Source organism: Hakea prostrata, chromosome 9, assembly GCF_041222555.1.
Source record: "Hakea prostrata isolate BN-2017 chromosome 9, UWA_Hpros_2, whole genome shotgun sequence".
Lineage (NCBI taxonomy): Eukaryota > Viridiplantae > Streptophyta > Magnoliopsida > Proteales > Proteaceae > Hakea > Hakea prostrata.
The window spans coordinates 51,034,340-51,056,321 of NC_142608.1; the positions used below are offsets into that span (position 1 = coordinate 51,034,340).

The following is a 21,982-nucleotide window of genomic DNA, read 5'->3' on the forward strand; positions in this document are numbered from 1 at the left end:
TTATTCTTTGCTCATAATTGTGTTATTGTGTAATGTGGGTATATGAACGCCCTAAACTTGACCATGGGACTTGTGGATCACACCTCTGGGTATTTCAGATAGGGTATCGGCTGGGGGGATGTGACACTTCTAGACATCTCCAACCATTGGGAGCAAGCATCCTTGGATTGAGGCCGTAGTGATACAGGACCTGCATAACGAAGGGATGAAGTGGAAGCCTCAACCTTCCTAGCATGGAGTCGAAGTATAATGGGAACTCTTTCTCTCTCAGAAGACAAACTTTCTCACAGGGACCTAGAAGCCTAAGTTGGAACTCAGAGGGAATCCTAAAGGCAGACCTCATTAACTCTACATACTAAGGACGAAAAAGACTAGGAAAATAAAGAGGGCCAGATTTGGAAGAAAAGATGGAGTGCCTATAGTCGAGGGGTATCTCAAAGCCTACATCCAGAGGTAACTCCTTTTGTAGGGTTCCTGGGGCTGCATCTTCACTCAAAGGAGACCTCTGTCCAGTTGTTGAACCAGAGGCATGCTCTGGAGAAGGAGAAGGAGAAGGAGAAGGGAACCTACCCTCAAATGGTCACCACTAATCCCTACGTCTTTCCAGGGTTCAAGAAGAGCTGGGGAGTCTGAAGCACTAGTAAAACCATACTTCTTCACTAATTTCCTACCCATGCTATTAGATTTGGAAAAGAACTAACGAGTTGAAGGTTGCAGGAAGCTTTGAGAAGATTGGGTTTGTCACATCCCCCCAACGAGTATCCTAACCGCGATACCCGGAGGTGTGATCCACAAGTCCCATGGTCAAGTTTAAGGCGATCATATACCTACATTGCACAACAACACACTCTGATTATACAAAGAAATTATCTTGAAGTATAATCAGAGTGTGGAATATAATGATACCAATCAAAGTATGTAACTATAGAGTATAACAAAAAACAACAACAACAACAATAAGCCTTGTCCCAACTAAATGGGGTTGGCTACATGGATTTTTGCCTCCAAACTTTAAGATAAAACACCATACTCTTCTGGGTAGGTCTCAAATCACTCTTCCTCACGACTCTAATGCGTATCTTTTGGTTTAGTTCCACTGCAAAACTATTCTTTCATTTACTTTGATAATCATTTTGATCAACATTAGTTAATGGACGGTTGTAACCTTGATAATTCAGATTCTACAATTTTCATAATTGAATTTATTCTTTATTCTTGTCCTTTGATTTGCTATATTATATAATTGTATGGATTTGTCACTGAACTGAGATCCTATAGTATATCACCCCCACGGGTACTCAGGTATGATTGGATCCGGTTGGGTGGGGGGTGACAATTTTCCAGTAAGAAAAATTTTAGATTCAAACACCTTTAAACGTATACGAATGCAAATTTAGAGGCGGATTTCGACTATTCATTTACAGGTCTAATGGCACTCATTCCTTGCATTGTTTTACATCGTTCTGATGGCATTATATATGTCTTCACACTTTGAATTCCACAGTTACTTCTTTAAAAGTGAGCTGCAAATCATGAGGAAATCAGTGTTCGTTAGATTAGATTTTTGAAAATATGTCACTATCTGAACAATGGGTAACGAAGGAGTAGGGCTGTCAAGTAGGAGAAGATCAAAATCCTTAAAGATCAAAATCTTAGTTTCAACTTTCCTTTAACTGCAAACCTTCAATGTCATAATGGAGCCAAATTAAATGCTTGTATCTTACCCAAAAAAATTAAATGCCCTGTAATGGCTAAGTTACCTTTTGACCCAAAAAAATGCCTGTAACGGGCATCATGCATTCACTCTTCTTCTTTCTTTTTTTACGGTAATAAAATCGCACTCCTCTCAACCTCTATATATAGAGAGAGAAACAAACCTAAGCTCACAGATATACTGATATACAAGAAAGATGAAGGGAGGGTTGACATGTCTCGTGTTTATGGTAGCCATGTTCCACTTTATGGTGGAGCACCAAGCGGAGGCCGCTGTGACCTGCCAGGAAGTTCTGGTGGACTTGTCCCAGTGCGTCCCTTTTGTAACTGGAAAGGTGGCTGAGCCATCTGCGGTATGTTGCCTAGGGGTGAGAAAATTGAAGGAGAGTGTACCAACAGTAGAGGATCGCCGCCAAGCCTGCGTATGCATTAAGCAAATTGTTTCAAATGTTCCGGGCATTAAAGATGAGTTAGTGAGCCAGCTTCCCAAGAAGTGTCATGTTGAGATAAATGTGCCCATCAGACGGGACGTTGACTGCAAAACGTTAGTGACTTGAATTTCTCTTTGCATATATACATATATTTGAATTAGTAATTGTGGCTTTTTTCATGACTCATACTACTTTTTTTTTTTTGGCTATTTATGCAGGATTCCATGAAGATGACAACAGAGAAAGCGAAGAGAGAACGACTAATGGATGTTCGCTATCGCTGGAGCCTGAAGAGCCTTAATATGATGTTCTATGATTTGTATGCGTAGTTGTGTTGAATAAACTAAATAATTTAAATAACAATCTCTTTGTGCCTATATTTTGCTCTCATGGAATTTGGACTAGTAGTAGGATCTGAAAATCAAGAATCTATCATGGAATTGGTAGATCGGTCTGGAATCAATCTCAAAACGCTAATTGGCCAAGTCTTTTAAAACTTCATGGATTGAAGGGAATTGTGGAGTGGAAATTTTAATAAGAAATTATTAATTTTAAATGTTATTGAAAAAGCTTCAGCTTTTTTTTTTTATTATAGGTGGTGGGGATGGTTCGAGGGTAGGGCTGTTGGGCTGGGCTTTTGTAATCCCAAGCTCAGCCATATATATTCTAATCTAAGCTCATTCTTGCCCTGATCCTAATTCAGGCCAATGATTATTGTCTTTGATCCTAAGCCCTACAGGGCAAAGCCAAGCCCATTCTTGCCTTGATTGGTCCTGTACGTCCCTATCCTTGATTGACTTTATACTTGACCTTATATCTTGTCCTTGTTCCTAATTTATTGAGATCAAGCATTAGGGACAAAATTAGGACTAGGATTAGAGCTAGAATAAGGGCCAAAATCAAGGCTAGGATTAGGGCCAAAACTTAAGGGATAGGTCGGGATAGGCCTAGCGGGCCAAAGAGTAATGCCAAGCCCACCCTTGGCCCTAGTCCTAGGGCCATAACATTTTTGCCCTAACCCGCCTTTAGGGCCAAAATCTTGAGCCCAAGCCCTATTCGGGCTCAAAGTGGGCATAAGGTGGCGGGTCAGGGCCATCAGGGCCAAACTTGCACCCCTAGTAGGGAACTTTGTAAAGTTCCACATGAACTCAGCCACAAAAAAATCATAGAAAGTCCCTGAGAAAACTTGTGCATCAAGTAACTCACCAAAAGACAACACAACCAAACTCAAAGATCTTCACCAGAGTTTTATCTCAATCTCAACAATTGGGTTCCATATGTTTGAATATTCAAGAGTTGTAACTTAGTAAAATTCTTGTTGCTTCTCAATATAAAGCCATGTATAGTTCAATTGTAGATATATAGAAAAACACACTAGTGTTCTTTACCGTGGACGTAGCTTGGAAATGTCAACTGAACCATGTGAAACCCCAAGTGTCACTCTCTCTCTTTCCCACTCTAGCCGTATCTCTCTTTCTGTCTCTTGTTCTCCTTATTTACATACAATATGAACCTCTTAACATGACATTAGACGCCCACATCCCACCCTCTCATTTCCCTCTCTCCGTGAGATAATTTTCTTTCCATTAAACTCACGGAGAGTAAGTACCTGATTTGGAAGAATCAACTTGTTCCATTGTTGTGGACATCTAGACTATATGGGATCGTTGATGGGACTGATCCATGCCCACTTCCCACTATTACAGATACATCAGCTGCTGCTTCCATTCCTCCTGCACAACTCCTAAATCCGAAGCATGATCAGTGGATTTGTCACGTTCGATTACCTATTTGCTCGCCCCTTGTCTACTTGACTGAGATCATACATGCTCAAGTAGCCGGCTCTACTAATGCAAAGGCCGTCTAGGATTGTTTAAAGAAGCTTTACTCCACCTCCTTTGTTGCACGCCAGTCTAACTCAAAGACCCTCACCAAAGTGTTATCTCAGCCTCGACGCCTCAACAATTGGTTTCCATTATTAATACAAACTCTTATCCTAAGGCGTTTGAATATTCAAGAGTTGTAACTCAGTAAAATTCTTGTAGCTTGTCTATATAAAGCCTTATACAACTCAATTACATATATATAGAAAACATAACAGCATTTTCTACAGTGGACATAGGTTGGAAACATCAACCGAGACACATAAAACCCTAAGTTCTTCTAATTCACATATGATATGAACCTCTTAATAGGGGGAGGGGACAGAGTGCATCAATGGGATTTCCTAATCCAGCTAGCTAAGAAAATAAATTACAATACAAGTAAGGTTAGTTCTATTTTACACTTTTTTTAGAGTAAAGAATCAAACTTATAAATATAAAAGAAAAGCATCCAAGAACAATATTCGGGGTTTACATATCAAAGTATAAAACCTCCCAAAAAACTAGAAATCAAGTTCCCTAACCAAAATGAAATCTTGATTTTGCATGGTATCCACCAAGACAAAATATTGATTTTTGCATAGCACCCCAAAATACTATGAATCAGGTGCCCCAAACCAAATTGAATATTGCATTGTCGACATTCACCAATTCCTCATTCTACAACCAAACGATGATCCACAAGATCACATTACAGCTTCCCTAATATTGCCTTTCTTCAAAATCAACCTATTGTTGGGCATGCCTTCGACCCCGACACCCTGGGCTGGAGGCTCCACGACCTCCTTTCTTTAATGCTTAATTCACCGCAGCTCTTTCTAGACGAGCAGTAGCCCTTGAGAGTGCAGGAGCAACCACACAAGACCTGACCATGTCCATCTGTTTGGGTTGATGGTTACCCTATTATTTGATTGGTTGCAGCCTTTCATACAACATATCAACCACCAACGCATAATTAACATGAGCCACTAGGGATGGGTCACCTTCCACTGAATTATCATTTGAAATTTAAATCCTTCATATTAAGAGCCCCTTTCATTTCCGACTCTCAGACGTCCCCCATGCACCAAATTATCATCTTGAACTTCAATTAAAAGCTTCATATTAAGTGGGTTCGACTCAGTTTGAAACATTGAAATTCACATTCATAAGGGCAAGAATCCATTGGAAAAATTGGTCATTTCTTGACCAACTTTCGTGATGCTACAACCCACTTCCCATAGAACAAATATCCTGAAGGAGTTCATCTAAACCAACGCTCAACCTTACCAAAATCTCTATCATCCCCTCAATTATTCAGATGAATTGAAATTGGGACACCAAACATTACCCATATAAATTTCATCTAACCAACGATGATTGACACCCTTAAAAGTCTCCCCCTTGAATCTGATGCGTGATCCAATCTGGGTCATATAACCATTGGCTGATGGTGGCCTGGTAACAAAATTTTGCAGCAACCGATCTAGGTTCTATGGAAACCCTATATCTATTCTGAGTCAAAAGAGAAATACTGATATTCAAAATCTGTCAACAAAAGCATAGCTCACCATGCAAAGACTATTGTAACCGTTGCGTGATATTAAACACATTTACTCAGAACATCTGCTGCATGGCACCCCTTTTTTGCATTGTTCTACATCGTTCAGATGGTATTAACGTATTCACACTTTCAATCCCAGGGTCAGTTCCTAAAAGACTTGACCAACAAATTATGTGTAAATCAATCATCGTTAAATCAGATTTTGTAAGTACGGTACCATCCGAATGATGGGTGATGGAGCATCAAGGGGTGTCGTGCAATAGAAGATCAAAATCTTTGTCTTCATGAATCATTAACGTCTACCCCCAAAACCTTAAATGTCATAATGGGGCCAAATAAAATGCCTTTAATGGTCACCATGCGTTCACACTGTTCTCAACCTCTACATAAAGGGAGAAAAACAAATCCAATCTGATACACAAGAAAGATGAAGGCAGGGTTGACATTTCTTGTTTTGATGGTAGCCATGGTTCGCATGATGGTGGAGCACCGAGGAGAGGCAGCTATGACCTGCCAGGAAGTTTTTGTGGACCTGTCCGGCTGTCCCAGTGCGTCTCTTTTGTAACTGGATATGTGGCTGAGCCATCTGCACTGTGTTGCTTGTGGGTGACAAAATTGAAGGAGAGTGGGCCAACAGTGGAGGATCGGCGACAAGCATGCGAATGCATTAAACAACTTGCATGAAGGATTCCAGGCATAAAAGATGAGTTCGCAAGGCAGCTTCCCAAGAAGTGTCATGTTGAGATTAATGTGCCCATCAAACGGGACATGAGCAGAAGGTTAGCTACTTGAGTTTCTCTTCACTTACATACATACATATTTTCTATTTTTGGCAATTATGGCTTTTCGTCACGACCTTTTTTCTTCTATCTATACAGGATTCCTTGAGTTATCAACATAACTTTGAGAAGGAAAGAGAGAAGCGTAGCATAACAGGAATGTCTAGACATGAGAATTTAATACTTAATGAAGGTTCTCTGTTGACACGTGAGAGCCCTATTATGATGTTCTATCATTTATATGTGTTGTTGCAAAATCCTGTCAGGCGTCACATGAGAATAACTTGCAAAAAATGTGCTCGATTGGGTTGGTTGAGGAAAGTCTCCGAGTGGAAGCCATATCTTTAGGAGAAGAAAATAACTCATATAGCACTCAATGTTAGAGAGAGTAACTTAAGAGTACTAGTGCATACTTGATAATGATGTAGGTGTGGGTATTTATAATTCTTAGGAGATGTTGTTTTAACTGTGCAGTAATGGAGTTTGAATGAAACTCTATAATTGTTGCAAACCTCCTAGGGAGAATAATCTTATCTTATAAAAGAGTATTACTTGGATCATAGCTATAGAGTCTGATATGAACTCTAATAGCAATTCAAAACTACATGATTTGATCAGAATTCTTGTCCCTATCTTCAAGGAGGTTGGATAGGATTCAAACTATAAGAGTAGCTTAGTGCTTCCATTTCATATATTTATTCGTGGCCGACCAATGTTTGATCCGTCCTCTTCTTTGGTCAACCTAGGGAGGTCTATTACAAATCGTCTATAACAGCATGCATATGTTTTGTTGAATAAACTAAATAATTTAACAGTCTCTCTGCCTCTATATATTTTGCTCTCATAGAATTAGCAGTGCTACTGTACTAGATCTAAAAATCTAGAATCAGTAATGAAATTGATAGATTGGTCTAGAATCAATCCCAAGAACCCTAACTACCCTGTTCGTATTCTTGGATTGAATGACACCATTGATTGGAGATTATATTTCAATTAGAAATTATTAATTATGTCTTTCCAAAAGCTTTGGCTTTTGAGAGGGAGGGGGTGCACTAAAAAGATTTCCTGCATCGACTATGTAAGAAAATAAAGTACGAACAAGTAAAGTTGGTTCTATTTTGCACTTATTTATGTAGGTAAACGGTAAGCCTACTTATTTCTGATTAATATTTTAATTTGGTATATGTATTTTTTTTTTTGTTTTATCTTATGATAAAATATGCCCATATAAATTTTCACAGTTTGACTATGGGATGGGTTCGTTCTTATATACCCTAATAGACAGCCTTCTTATATGCCCTTTTTTTTGGGGTAGAACAGCCTTATATGCCATAAGGGCATCAACCGGTTTCAATCTGGTTATTCTTTTTGGATCCTGCTCATTACCAAGCAATAGAAATGGGGTCTAAATCCAGCCAAGTCTCTGACCACTTTGTAATTATATGCCAATCAATCTTGATGAACTCGATACAGATCTAGTTAAAAGTTTTGTTCTTATCCGGTAACTATCATCCAGTCTAGTATTTGATCCTGTTATCAGTATAATCTACAAACCTGGGACCGGAGAATTGGTACCTGAACCAACCCCTGTGGATTACATTTGGACTAGGGACATCCGACAGGTACTTCTCGGAGAGCATTCATGTTAGTAATTTTTCCCAAGGAGCATTTTTGCTTGTTAGGGGATCTTCCCAGGCATACTTAACAGTATGGTGCCATGCGGATCTCATACGCAATGCACTTTATGGAAAAAACAGAACTCATATATTTGAACAAGAAATGAAAAAGAGAGTTCTACATTCATAAATAAAGGCAAACTTACTGAAAGGAGAAGGAACTCCCAAAAAAGAAGGGGGCTCTCAAAAAAAGGGTTCCAAAAAGCATTAAGTTAAAAAAGAAAGAGTTGTTGACGTTCATTGACAAGGCCAACAAATTTAAAGGTTGGTATCCTCCGGGACAGTCACTATGATGGTGTCGTCAGGTGTTGTGAAACCCAGTGAGTTGAGACAAGAAACACAAGGGCTGAGCAAGGGTAACCAAGACATTACTACTCAGGATGAATATTCTAGAAGGCCACAGCGTGTTAGCAAGCCTCCAGCACACTTGAGGGATTATTCCATCTAGAAGGCAGGTAATACAGATGTTCTAGGGAGGCTGAAATCAATGATTGGGATAACAGAAAGGGTATAACCGAATATGGAATACTTGTATAAATTTCCTTTTTGGATTGAACCCTAGTAAGAAGAAATTATCTATCCTCTTTTATCTAAAGACTCTCTCTGACTTTTAAAAATTCCTCTGTTCTCTTCCCTATTCTTCAACAGTCTCAATAAAATTTGCTTGAATCACAACAAATTGGTCCGACTGCCGGAACCTCCCGCCAGCAATGGCTGAAGGAACCAGAATGCGCCAGATGGACGAAGCTCTCAAACAGCTCGTAGCAACCACGGAGGAGCAAGGTGGGCTAAGGAGAATGACAGAGGCCCATGAATATCTAACTTTATACAAGTTAGAAGTGGATTTTTTCAGCCCAGAATTGAAACCACAAGCCCATGCGGAGCAACCTGAAATTACAGCTTTGTTGAGAGAGTATGATCGAGTGTTTATGGAGCCCATGGGCCTTCCTCCACTCCGTGAACAAGATCACTCAATTCACCTACAAGGCGGGGCTCAACCGGTTAATGTGAGGCCCTACAGGTATCCTCACTTTCAGAAAGAGGAAATTGAGAAACAGGTCAACTTGATGCTCACTAATGGCATCATCAGGCCGAGTATTAGTCCCTTTTCTTCACCCGTGTTATTGGTCAAAAAGAAGGACGGAACGTGGCGATTTTGTGTGGACTATCGGGCCTTGAACTCCATCACAATCAAGGACCGATTTCCCATACCCACGATAGATGAGCTTTTTGATGAGTTACATGGAGCCCGTTATTTTTCGAAACTTGATTTACGCTCCGGGTATCATCAAATCCGGGTCAAGTTAGAAGATGTGCACAAAACGGCGTTCCGCACACATGAGGGTCACTATGAATTTTTGGTGATGCCCTTTGGGCTAACTAACGCACCAAGTACATTTCAGGCCATGATGAACACGGTTTTTAAGGCCCATCTTCGCAAATTTATTCTGATATTCTTTGATGACGTGCTGGTATACAGCCCAACTTGGGCCCAACATATGCAACATTTAGAGGTGGTATTGCAGACTCTCCAAGCCCACAGCTTATTTGCAAAGTTGAGCAAGTGTACATTCGGCCAAGAGAAGATAGAATACTTGGGACATGTAGTATCGGCATCTGGGTTAGAAATGGACCAAGAGAAGATATGGTCCGTATTGGCGTGGCCCATACCAATAAACGTGCGTGAAGTTAGGGGCTTTTTGGGACTTACCGGATATTACCGGCGATTTGTAAAGAACTATGCGAGCATTGCTTCTCCACTCTCAGACTTATTGCGCAAGGGCGAGTTCATCTGGACCCCAGCAGCCGGAGAAGCGTTTCTCGAGCTGCAACGCCGACTGATCCAGGCTCCCATATTGGCTCTGCCGAACTTCGAAAAACCCTTTACCGTGGAGACAGATGCCTCAGGCTCAGGGATCGGCGCCGTACTCACTCAGGAGGGACACCCGATCGCGTTCTTTAGCCGGAAGTTATCTGCGAGAGCACAAGCTTCTTCTACATACTCCAGAGAAATGTTGGCCATCACACAGTCTGTTGCACGATGGCGACAATACTTACTGGGCAGAAGATTTTTCATCCTCACTGATCAGCGAAGTTTACGCGAGCTCTCGACTCAAGGTTATCCAAACCCCGAGCAACAGGTTTGGTTGGTGAAATTATTAGGGTTCGATTTCGAAATTGTTTCCCGGCCCGGAAAGGACACTCAGGCTGCCGATTCGCTGTCCCGTATGCCGGCTGCCGACCTCCTTGCTGTAACGATCACCACGCCTACGCCGACATTCCTACAGGATCTGCGATCGGAAATAGCAGGGTCATCTGCGTTACAACTTCTAAAAAAACAAATCGAGGAGGGCGAGATTGCTGAAGGGTATCGCTACACAGGTGGTCTACTCTTTCATTGAAATCGGTTAGTACTTCCAGATGATTCGTCTTTCAAGAACATTCTGTTACAAGAATTTCATAACACACCTCTCGGTGGCCACTCGGGCTTCTTGCGCACGCTGAAAAGGCTTTTTGCTAACTTCACCTGGAAAGGCATTCGCGCCGATGTGAAAATCTTTGTGGCCCACTGTTCTGAATGCCAGCAAAACAAGACACTACATGCCCACCCCGCCGGGTTACTACAGCCACTTCCAATTCCAATTCAGGTATGGGAGGATATTTCGATGGATTTCATTACAGGTTTGCCAAATTCAAAGGGGAAAGTTGCGATTTTTGTGGTGATAGATCGTTTGTCGAAATACGGCCATTTCGTCGCTCTCCCTCCTCATTACAGCAGCCACAAAATTGCAGAAATTTTCGTTTCTGAGATCTTCAAACTTCATGGCATGCCACGCACTATCGTCTCAGACAGGGATCCTATCTTCATGAGCGACTTCTGGAAGGAACTCCACCGTCTGCAAGGCACCCTTCTGGCTTATAGCACTGCCTATCACCCCCAATCCGATGGACAGACGGAAGTTTTAAATCGCTGCCTGGAGATGTATTTACGTAGCTTTGTGTCTGAGCAACCCAACCGTTGGAGCAGTTTCTTACCATGGGCAGAATTTTGGTATAGTACCTCGCACCATACAGCCACTGGTATGACGCCATTCCAAATTCTGTATGGCAGACCCCCACCTTCTATCATTCATTATCTCCCAGAGAGCACTCGCAATGCAGCCATTGAGGATACCCTGCTTAGTCGGGATGAAGTTCTACAAATTTTGAAGCGTAACTTATCCCAGGCATAGGCTCGTATGAAGACCTACACAGACCCCAAGCGCACTGAGCTGATTTTAACCGTAGGTGATTGGGCCTATGTGAAACTGCAACCCTATCGCCAATCCTCTCTGGGCAAGCGGCTTCACCCAAAACTATCACACAGGTACTTCGGTCCTTTCCGTATTGAAGAGCGCGTTGGCAAGGTTGCCTATAGATTGGCCTTACCACCTCATGCTCTAATCCATCCAGTGTTTCACATTTCACTGCTTAAACAGCATCGGGGACCTCCACCATCAGTTCCATCGCCAGTCCCCTTCTTGCCTCCTCCACCGGCTCCAGTGGCTATTTTGCAGCACCGCACCATTCGTCGCCGACATCACTCTGTGTCACAGGTTCTAGTGCAATGGGAGGGCTTACCCATTGAAGATGCCACTTGGATAGACACTGTTGATCTCCACCAACGGTTTCCTCTCCTTAACCTTGAGGACAAGGTTACTCTTCCAGAGGAAGGCAATGTTGTGAAACCCAGTGAGTTGAGACAAGAAACACAAGGGCTGAGCAAGGGTAACCAAGACATTACTACTCAGGATGAATATTCTAGAAGGCCACAGCGTGTTAGCAAGCCTCCAGCACACTTGAGGGATTATTCCATCTAGAAGGCAGGTAATACAGATGTTCTAGGGAGGCTGAAATCAATGATTGGGATAACAGAAAGGGTATAACCGAATATGGAATACTTGTATAAATTTCCTTTTTGGATTGAACCCTAGTAAGAAGAAATTATCTATCCTCTTTTATCTAAAGACTCTCTCTGACTCTTAAAGATTCCTCTGTTCTCTTCCCTATTCTTCAACAGTCTCAATAAAATTTGCTTGAATCACAACATCAGGGTTCACTTGTTGAAGGGGAACAAGTTCTGCTTCTTCTTTAGGGATTTGGGCTTCAAAAGCCATAGCAGTAGGACGAGTGGGAGACGAGGACCGAGTTGCACCATGGGAGGAGGAAGTCATCCAGCTGAACAGATGAATTTTCAATCGCCTGCAAACGTCAGCATTAAAGATAGAATATTTGCAGACTTCCTTCAACATGTCCACCGGAAGCCTTTGGACTATTAGCTTAAAAGCCTGATCCAATCCAAGTTCAAAACCCGGAGTGGCGGTGTCCAACACCTCCTCTTGATATTCCTCGGACTTCCTAAAGGCATTCATGGCCTACTCCTCATGTCCCTTTGCTCTTTTAGTCAGTTTTGCCACTTCATCTTGAAGGACTTGCTTCTCATACTCGATCTTGGCGCGTTTGACTGCCTGGGTCTCTTTTTCTCTAGAAAGCTGGTTAACGAACTCTCCAATTTGTGAGCTTGCATGTGTAACTGAACCTTTCTAATTCTATAGCAAGCTTTTCCTCAAGAAGTCCTTGGCATATCTTGTTAGCTGCTCTCTTCTCTTCCACCGCCTCATCCCTCTGATTCTTATATTGAGTATTGCTGTTGTTGAGCTACCTAACTTGTTCCTTCAAGTACTCAATTCTCCTCTGAAGCGTGTCCCTCTCTGTCCTGACCTGGTCATGCTCAACTTTCAGAATGCTCTCATGATCTTGATGCTCTTTCAAGCCTTTGGTTAGGGTGAACACTTCAAAGGCCAAGAATTTGCTTCGGCGAATCAATCCCTCAATAATTGAAATAGAATGATATGCACTCCTAAGAAGTGGGAAGAGTTAAAAATAAAAAAAAAAAAAAAAAAAAAAGAAGAAGAAGAAGAAGAAGAAGAAGAAGAAGAAGAAGAAGAAGAAGAAGAAGAAGAAGAAGCTAGGGTGTGCAAAGGAAGCTTGTCGGCGACTAGCTTGTCATCGGAAGCTCCGCCATGTTCCATCCATTCCCTGATCTTTGCTGTTTCCTCTAAAAGAGCACCCTTCTTCGAAATCTTCCACTGAGGAACCTAGAAGGAGGAGGAGAGCTCAATGGGGTTCTCAGGGACATGATCCTCTCCTGCAGCTTTGGGCAAAGACGCTCCTTGCACTGCAAAGGAAGATCTCAAAGTCCTCAAGGGAGTCTTGGAAATGTGGGTTGTGGGAGCCTCTAACACAATCCTGTACACTGGTGTTGCCACTGGCATTGTTGATGGTGTTCTTGTTGATACTAGTGCTGCTGGAACTGATGCTAATGTTGCTGCTGCTACTGAAAACAAAGAAGAATCTTAAAAAAATTGAGTTTTGGAAAAACGGGATGCACAGGTCCTGGATGTTGGACTAGCCCTGGTGACTCTCAAGGTGGTTCCTTGAGAGGTTTTTTTTCCTAATAGTAACTCCTAGAAGAGATTGCTTCAGAGTGATTGCCGGATCACCTTTCGGACTTTTCCTAGAATCACCGGCCTTCATCCTTTTCTCTTTTCCTCTAGTACGAGGGGGAGATGCAAGCCGCTTACGACTTCTTTCCATGGCTAACTTTCCTCTTGAAGGGGCCTCTAGAGGGCTATCTTCACTAGGGACTCGACAAGGTCTTCATTCTCTCCTGCTGCTGGCTGATCAACCTCCTTTTTTACTTCCTGGAGTACCTCTTTCAAGGTTTTCAATTCGGAATCTGGAGGGATCTTAGCCACGGGGCTAGGAAGCGCATCAGGGAGAGCCGAAGAGCCAAATTCTATACCCTTGTGTCCCTTACGTTCCAATTTGGCTGCAGATTTCTAAAGGATATACTGCTGAAGGAGGGTTTCTCTTTCTAGTGGCATGTCGAAAATGGAAAAAGATAAAGTTTTTTAAAAAAGACAAGTTTCACATTTCTATGTCACTTTAAAGGAAGGGAGGACCATGGGGCTCACCAATCATCACTCCCCAAAGTAACAGGGGAGCTTTGAAGTCCATTTCACGACCGTGGACTGGGGCCCCCTTTCCTTTGAAGAAGATATCATAACAACGCCTCTCTGTTTTGCTCAAAGGTGGTTTGGTATTCAACTTCTTAATATCATTCCTGGAAATGAAAGGCCAACTAGAAGAAGCGCACTCAGAAGGGATTTTATAGGTGATATATCTGTCTTTCCACCTCTTATAGCTTTTGGGTGGGAGTTATTTTCCAAAATCATGAACTTCAGAGTGGAGGTACCCCGCTTACTGAAGTTGTACCACCCCACACTCCCTAGGACTCTAAGGGAGGAAACCCATTTGAACAGGTTCAGACTGCATTCGATTCTAAGGTGGTAACAACACCCCATGAAGCCTATGAGATACCTTCATTCATTTGCGGCTAACATCCCAAGGTTAAGTGTGAAATCCAGCCCTAAACTTTGCTTGGACACCCTATTTATTTTGGGTTAAAGAATTAACTTGTGGATATTAGACTTGTAAGTGGGACCCAAAGTTCAGTGTGGATAGGTTTAGAAGACCCTAGAAAGTCAGTTCAAACCTTTCCCTAAGTTGGCTATAGGCCCAAGTGTCGGATTTAACCTCGGAGACCCAAAAATCAGCTTGTTGATGAAGGAAGACCCTTTGATCGATCCTACTTGGTCGATCCCATCGACCAAAGCTGCCCAGATTTGCTGAATTTGTTATTTTTGGAAGTTTTGATCTTAGGATCCTCTATATAATGCAACCTTGTGTTAAACCCTATTGTTTGGCCTCTAAATTGCCAGTGAATGTGGGAAGAACCCTAGAGCTTCCTCCTCAAGTCAAGGAAGATCCCCAAGCATTCCTCCTTGTTACTAATTTGGTTTCATATTCATCAAGGTTAGTGTTCAATCTTCTTCTTTTGTGATTTCTTCTTCTTACTGTTCTAGTTTAAGGTTTTGATTGTGGAGAAGGTATTACACTATTGTAACTACCTATTCTCTTGTCTCCTTGTGTCTTAGAGTGAACCCCTAATCACTCTATGCATTCCTTGAAGCCATATGGTGAATCTCCTCAATTATTCATTGATTTTGATTAAGTTTTGGACAACATGATCATCCTATTGTAGTTTTCCTTTCTAATCAATCTATGACATGTATATTCTTAGTTCTACTGTTGATCTAATGTATTCCATCTCTTTGAATGAATCCCCATCTATTCTAGCCATTCTAGCTTGCTATGTTGATCATTGATTTAAGCATTCTATCAAGTTTCTATTTTAGTTCCTTTCATTCAAGGATTAGTATTCTTTTGATTTTCTATTTGGTTACTCTTGCTGTGATTATGAAGATGGTATTGCATCCTTGCAAACACCTCTTCTACGATCTTCAAGTTTGTAAATCCATTCATTATAATGGTGCTATGATCCCCCTATTTGATTTTCTAAAAGAGATCATGGATATCTTCATGATGCATGTTTGATCTTATTTCTCTAGCATGATTGATCCATTCTTATGATGATTCTTATCTTTGATATGTTACTGATATTCCATTAAAGTGAAGCCTTGTCCCTCTAATTCCCCTTTGAATCCATGGTGTGTTTTGCTATGAAAATCATGTTGTTTCTGTCACATCCACCCAGCCAGTACCCTACCTGGCATACCCGGGTATGTGATCCATAGTCCTGAAGATCAAGTATTGAGCAACCATGCCTCCCACATATGCGATAACACAATCATGAACAATAAATAAATCAATGTTATAGCATATAAATAATGAAATCATGATAAGGACAAGAAACAATATAATCAGAGCGTGGAATTAAATGATACCATTGTATATAATCAAAAAGAGAGAGAGTGAGCGGAATTCACTCCCTCAGTAGTAGTAGAAAGTAGATCAATCAAAGTTAAGTTTTACAGATCCAAATCTCGAAAAGAGAATAACAACATAAAAGTCTACACAATCGTTTCCTCGGTCTTATACAAAATGTCTTCATAAGAATACACATATGAAACCAAGCCGGCCACTCCCACACCAGTGTCGAACTAATCCTGGTACGAAGCATAATCTCCCTCGGTATCTTCACTGTAATTTTCATGGTAGCTAGTACCTTAAGGGTAGTATGCCTCATCGGGGTTCGTCTTTGGGTAGGCGCCATCAATCTGCACCTGTAGAATAGTCTAACAAAACAATTGCACAGAAAGGAATGATTTCAAAAGAACTCAGCAAGGCTGTTATTCCATAATACATAAGTCACATGATACAAGGCACAACATGATGCAAGATGATATGAAACAGATGATGCAAATATGATTCTAACCCTATACATGCTGGTCTTTATGGTAGACATGCTTTAAGTCATAGCACCATACTTCTTTGGGTAGGTCTCCATCACTCTTCCCTCAACCATTTAAGATATATTGGGTTCACCGTTGGTAATTGGGTCCTGCATCCCTCGGGACAATCCATGGCTGGGGTTTAAGTCACCGGTCTCTCACATCACCATTGGTATAAGTATCGGCGCATGTCACAGTAAAACCTAGCCCAATGCAAGTCATCTACTTAGTCATATCATGTCAGATCCGGATACTTCCCCTATGGCTACAACCAACTCGGTTCGTATCCTTCACACTAGAGTCACGTATCCTATGGCACCAACCAGCTCGGACTACGGACTCATCAACCCTATTGGTCATCCACAAATAGTAAACGGGAAGCTCTCACATCCTCTCACGGGTTGGTTACTGGTCTTGAGCGCCCGTGAGCTCAAGTCTAGCCATTTGCAACCCTACCAATAAATGGCCTCTTTCGAGTATCTGCAAGGTAATTTATGTCCTCTCACAAGGTTGGTTACTGTCTTGGGCGCCCGTCAAACCACATTACTACCATGGGTCATTCGGTCTCAATCCCCTTCCGATTCGGGTGTGATACAATAGGGACATCCTAGCCAACACTTCTAGACAAGTCCTATACATGACATCAAATAATTCGGGAAAGCGTCGATAGGCATCTTCGGAGAACATCCCATACTATTCCCTCTGATGTCCAAGGACAGAAATGTCAGTAGGACATTCCCCAATCCCAAATCATACTTATCCAATCACATTCTCAGTTTCATCATATCATACATACATGATACTTCATCATATCGAAAAGTAAGTCATAACATCACATGATCCATCATATATGTTAATTGACAAGAATGAACAGTCATGATAAGCAAGAGTATATAAATATGGTACTACTGTCACATCCACCCAGCCGGTACCCTATCTGGCATACCCGGGATGTGATCCACAGCCCCGAAGATCCATAGTTCAGGGACCACATAATCCACATCGACGATAATACAATCATGAACAGATAATAATCATAAACTAACAATGAATGATCATGGAATTCAGGAATAAGGTGTCAGACATAATCAGAGTGCGAAAATAAATATCAAATCAGATAAATTAAGAAGGCAGTGGGTGGAATCCACTCCTTCACCAAACGGAAGTGAGGTCAAAATTTAGTTAAGTACAAGTCTCAAGTTATAAAGGTAAGTTAAAGTTATTACAATTCTTCTAAGTATACTGTCACAAAAGAAGGGGTAACTACTCATAAGTCTCCTCCATAATAAATATATCTTCTTCAAAGTTGAGGACCATGGAGACCCAACATGACTGCTCCCATACAACTCCGGGGCTAACCCCGGTACGCGCCGGTAATCTTCTTCGGTATGGTCACCGAAGTCTTCAACGTAGCCAGCCTCCGGATGGTAGTATGAGGTATCTGGGTCCGCCTCAGGGAGGGTGCCATCAGAGTAATCACCTGTAGAATAGCCTAACAAAATATTGCAATAGAAAAGGAATGAGTTCAAAAGAACTCAGCAAGGAAGTTATCCCACCACACATAAACCACAAGATAATCATAAAATGATGCAGATGATATGAGGCATATAATGCAATATGACTTTATTCTAAGTATGCTGGTCATCTATGGTAGACATGCTTTAAGTCATAGCACCATACTTCTTTAGGTAGTCTCGGTCACTCATCACCGGGGGAATTGGGTCCCGCATCCCTCTCGGACAAATCCATGGTTGGGGTTTCGGTCACCGCTCTCTCACATCACCGTTTGGTCTAAGTATTGGCGCATGTCAGGGTATAGCCTAGCCCAATGCAAGTCATCTACTTAATCATATCATGCCAGTTCCAGATACTTCCATTCCTCCCCTCTCGGGATCCTTTCCGGTATCCTTCACACTAGAGTCACGGATATTACTCACCGGACTCATCAACCCTATTGGTCATCCACAAATGGTAAACGGGAAGCTCTCACGTCCCTCTCACGGATCATTTCACCGGTCTTGAGTGCCCGTGAGCCCAAGTCTAGCCATTTGTAACCCTACCAATAAATGGCCCCTTTCGGGTAACCGTAATGCAATTTATGTCCTCTCACGGAGTGGATACCGGTCTTGAGCGCCCACAAATCCACACTACTACCACGGGTTGTTCGGTCTCAATGCCCTTCCGAATCTGGTCTGATATGATAGGGACATCCTAGCCATACATCTAGACAAATCCTATGCATGTCATTCAATAACCCGAGAAGGCGTCAATGGACACCTTCGGAGAACATCCCATACTATTCCCTCCGATGTCCAAGGACGAAGCACTAGTAGGGTACCCCTCAATCCCAAGTTATACTTAAGCAATCACATGCCCAAGTTCATCATATCAGTTCACAAGATACAACGTCATAATAAACATTCAATTCATGACATTGACATAAGTCATCATATATTGAAATTGATAAACATGATAAAACATTGAAGTAATATAATGTAAACACAAAGCTATTGTTAAAAGACATATGTAGCAAGTCTAACACGATAAGAATATGAAATAGAAACTATATTTACTAGGTTAGGAATACCAAGTCAAGATTTCCATATCCTAGGTAATTACATCGATAACTATCCTTACCTTGAATCGGAGAAGAGAATGGTCCAAGATCACAAGCGAGTGGCCCAAATAGTCTTAAAGTCCTAAACAAGCATATATGAAAGGTTAGAGAAGAAATCGGAACAATCGGAGATCAAACGAATCGGAACCGGGCAAAAGTTGTCGACAAGAACTCTATTGGTCGATACATTTGGTTGATAGTATCGACCAATAGTATCGACCAAATCAATTCCGGGACAGCAAGTCGGCTTTTGGATTCTTGCCCGGATTTGGTCTTCCGGGTCTCGGATTGACATGAAACTTGGAGGATAGTCTAAACACAACATGGGGACACTAATTATCAAGAAACTTTCATAATCCATGGTCCATTTGGAAATCCCCAAATTGACATATTAAGGTTAAGAGTTGTAGATCATGGCATTGGCTATATCTCAATGCAAATTAGGGGAAAACATGGGGGATTAGGTAGGGAATCGTTTAGAAGTAACATGGAGCACATATGCAAGGTATAGATTAGGTTAATCATGAGCTTCATCTCAGTTTTGGTAAATAAAGCAAGTTGGTAAGCAATAAATCATGGAAATGTGTAGTCAATGATCATGAGGTGAATCAATCATAGTCATATCGGTGAAAACATCATTGTATGGGGTTTAGAAGGTTCATGGCAAGGTGTATGCAAGGTTGCAGCACCTTGGCCATGGTCCCAACAATAAAATAGAGAAAAGATGAGTGAGAAAGTGATTAGGAGAGAGAGTCATACCTTTAAAGTGGAACAAGAAAGTAGGAATGAGTGGTTGGCAATGATTGATGAAGAAGATGCTTCACCACTACCAAGGAGGAGTTCTTGGGAGGCTCTCTCACGTTCCCAGATGTTAAAAATGCGAGAATAGGGCTCCAGTCTCGAGGAATAAATAAATAGAAAAGAATATTCCAAGAATCTTTAAATCGGGCTCAAGCGAGACTTGTTGGTCGATACCTTTGGTCGATGGTATCGACCAATAGTATCGACCAAAACAATCTCTGCAGAAATTTTACAGAATAGTTCAGCAACTTTAGGTGCGGACTTGGAGGGCTATACAAGGTCAAATTGCATGGGGTTTTATCCTACAGTTCACCCAAGAGGTCTAGTTTCAGGGAGTACCTTCGGATTATGCACAGGAGTCCGTTTGCTATTTCAACTGTCTCGCTCTTCATCAGTGCGCAGATTCTAACTTAGCATTGGTAATGTGCTCAAGGAAGGAGCAGCATCATCAATGTCCATAAACTGGAATCCCGACATTACGTCATCAACCAGTAGGGCCCATAAGTCCCTCCTACCACCACTTCGGGTCTTTGGACCTACAAACATAACAATGACCGGGTCGGGTCAAGGTTAGGTAAAAGCTGGATTTTACAACTACTGTCCTAAGGTATGTACAACAGTCATATGATGTTCAAATACAACAAAGAAGTTAAGCCTACTAAGTTGCCAACATCAGTGTAAGATTCATATAGTCTATGCATATATGGGGATAACCGTCCTTACCTTGAGTCGAGAAGAAGCTAACATAATAATCACAAGAGAATGATCCAAAGATGGTATATAGACCCTAGACAAACATAGATGAAAGATTAGAAAAGAAATCGGGAAAATCGGAGGTCGAACGGGTCAAATCGGCGAAGTACACAGTTCAACAACCAATTGGTTGACTGACTTGGTCAACTGACCCAGTCGACCAAGCCAGTCGACCAAGCAGTCGACCAAGTGAATAGTAACGAGGCTGAATAGTGAATTTTGATCTGAAACCTATCTTCCAGGGCTCGGATCGATCCGAAATTTGAAGGAATTGTTAGTAACAGTATAAGAACACTATCTAGCAAGTAATTAGCATAATCCAATGGTCTAAATAGGAATCCCCAAATTGAAACCCTAAGTTATAAATGCAAGAATCATAGTCTTCAATTGAAATAAAATGCAATTGCAAGGGAAATTAAGGAATTAGCTAGGGGAATTGATATGCAATAGATTAGGATCATATGCTAGCATAGAAATCAGACTTAGCATGCTTCATAAATCAGTTTTGGATAAGATAACAAGATGCTAAGAAGAAAATCATGGAAATGCATATACAAGAATCAAAATGAGATCATAGCATAGGTAAGAATGGAAGGAGCTTAAGCTTTAGCAAGGAATGAACACTTGAAGTGTAACAACCCCCGTATTTCTAACACGGGATCTGTATTGCAGGTCTGAGAACCCGAAGGTCTAGCCGGGTAAATCTGTGGAGTGTTCGGATAGAAGTCCATGATCCATACCCTGAACCCATGGATCTGGACTCTCTCGATAAAGAGCCTGCCTTGCTTGGTAGTTGGACTTCTGGAAGGCAAGTGGTGTCTGGAGATGTCCAGAATGAAGGTAAGACCTCCCCCATGACTTCATTAGGGTTAGGTTGTACTTGGACATCAACCCCCTGAGCAAAGCACCCTTGTATAGCAATATATTTGGGGGCGGTTGCTAGTGGCGGTTGATTAAACCAAGCAATCGCCTTGAGCAACCGCCTGGTCCTGGTTGCGGGGTTTTGCCCTATTTCCCCCTCACTCCTATAAATAGTAACCATTGCCTATTTTACTAATATTATATTTGGAATTACGGTTTTTGGAGGTTAGACAGTTGTGGAGACGTGCTGGAAGCAGATTTGAAGTGTTGTTAGAGTCCCAGAAGGTTCTACTGTCCTTCATAGTTGATCTGGTTGATGTAAGTGATTCCCTATTCACTCTTACTTCACTTTTAGCTATGATAAAAGTAGATTAGTGTTTCCCTTTGGTTGTTCTTGATCCTTCTATTGCCCTGCCTACCTTTTTTGATGATCTTGGTGAGATCAGATCCAAAACCGAAACCCTGCTTTAGTGAAAAGGGCTAATTTAATTAAGAGGGAGGATTCTGGATGACCAATTTGATGTCTTTGGTTAGGTTTAGAATCACCCGTGGTTATGGGAGTGATAGA

At 41.6% G+C, this 21,982-nt stretch overlaps 1 pseudogene; it reads left to right on the forward strand.

Annotated features, from left to right (window-relative positions):
• The first annotated feature begins 1,940 nt into the window (after window positions 1-1,940).
• Window positions 1,941-2,473, forward strand: LOC149005457 (non-specific lipid-transfer protein A pseudogene; annotated as a pseudogene).
• Window positions 2,474-21,982: the final 19,509 nt, after the last annotated feature.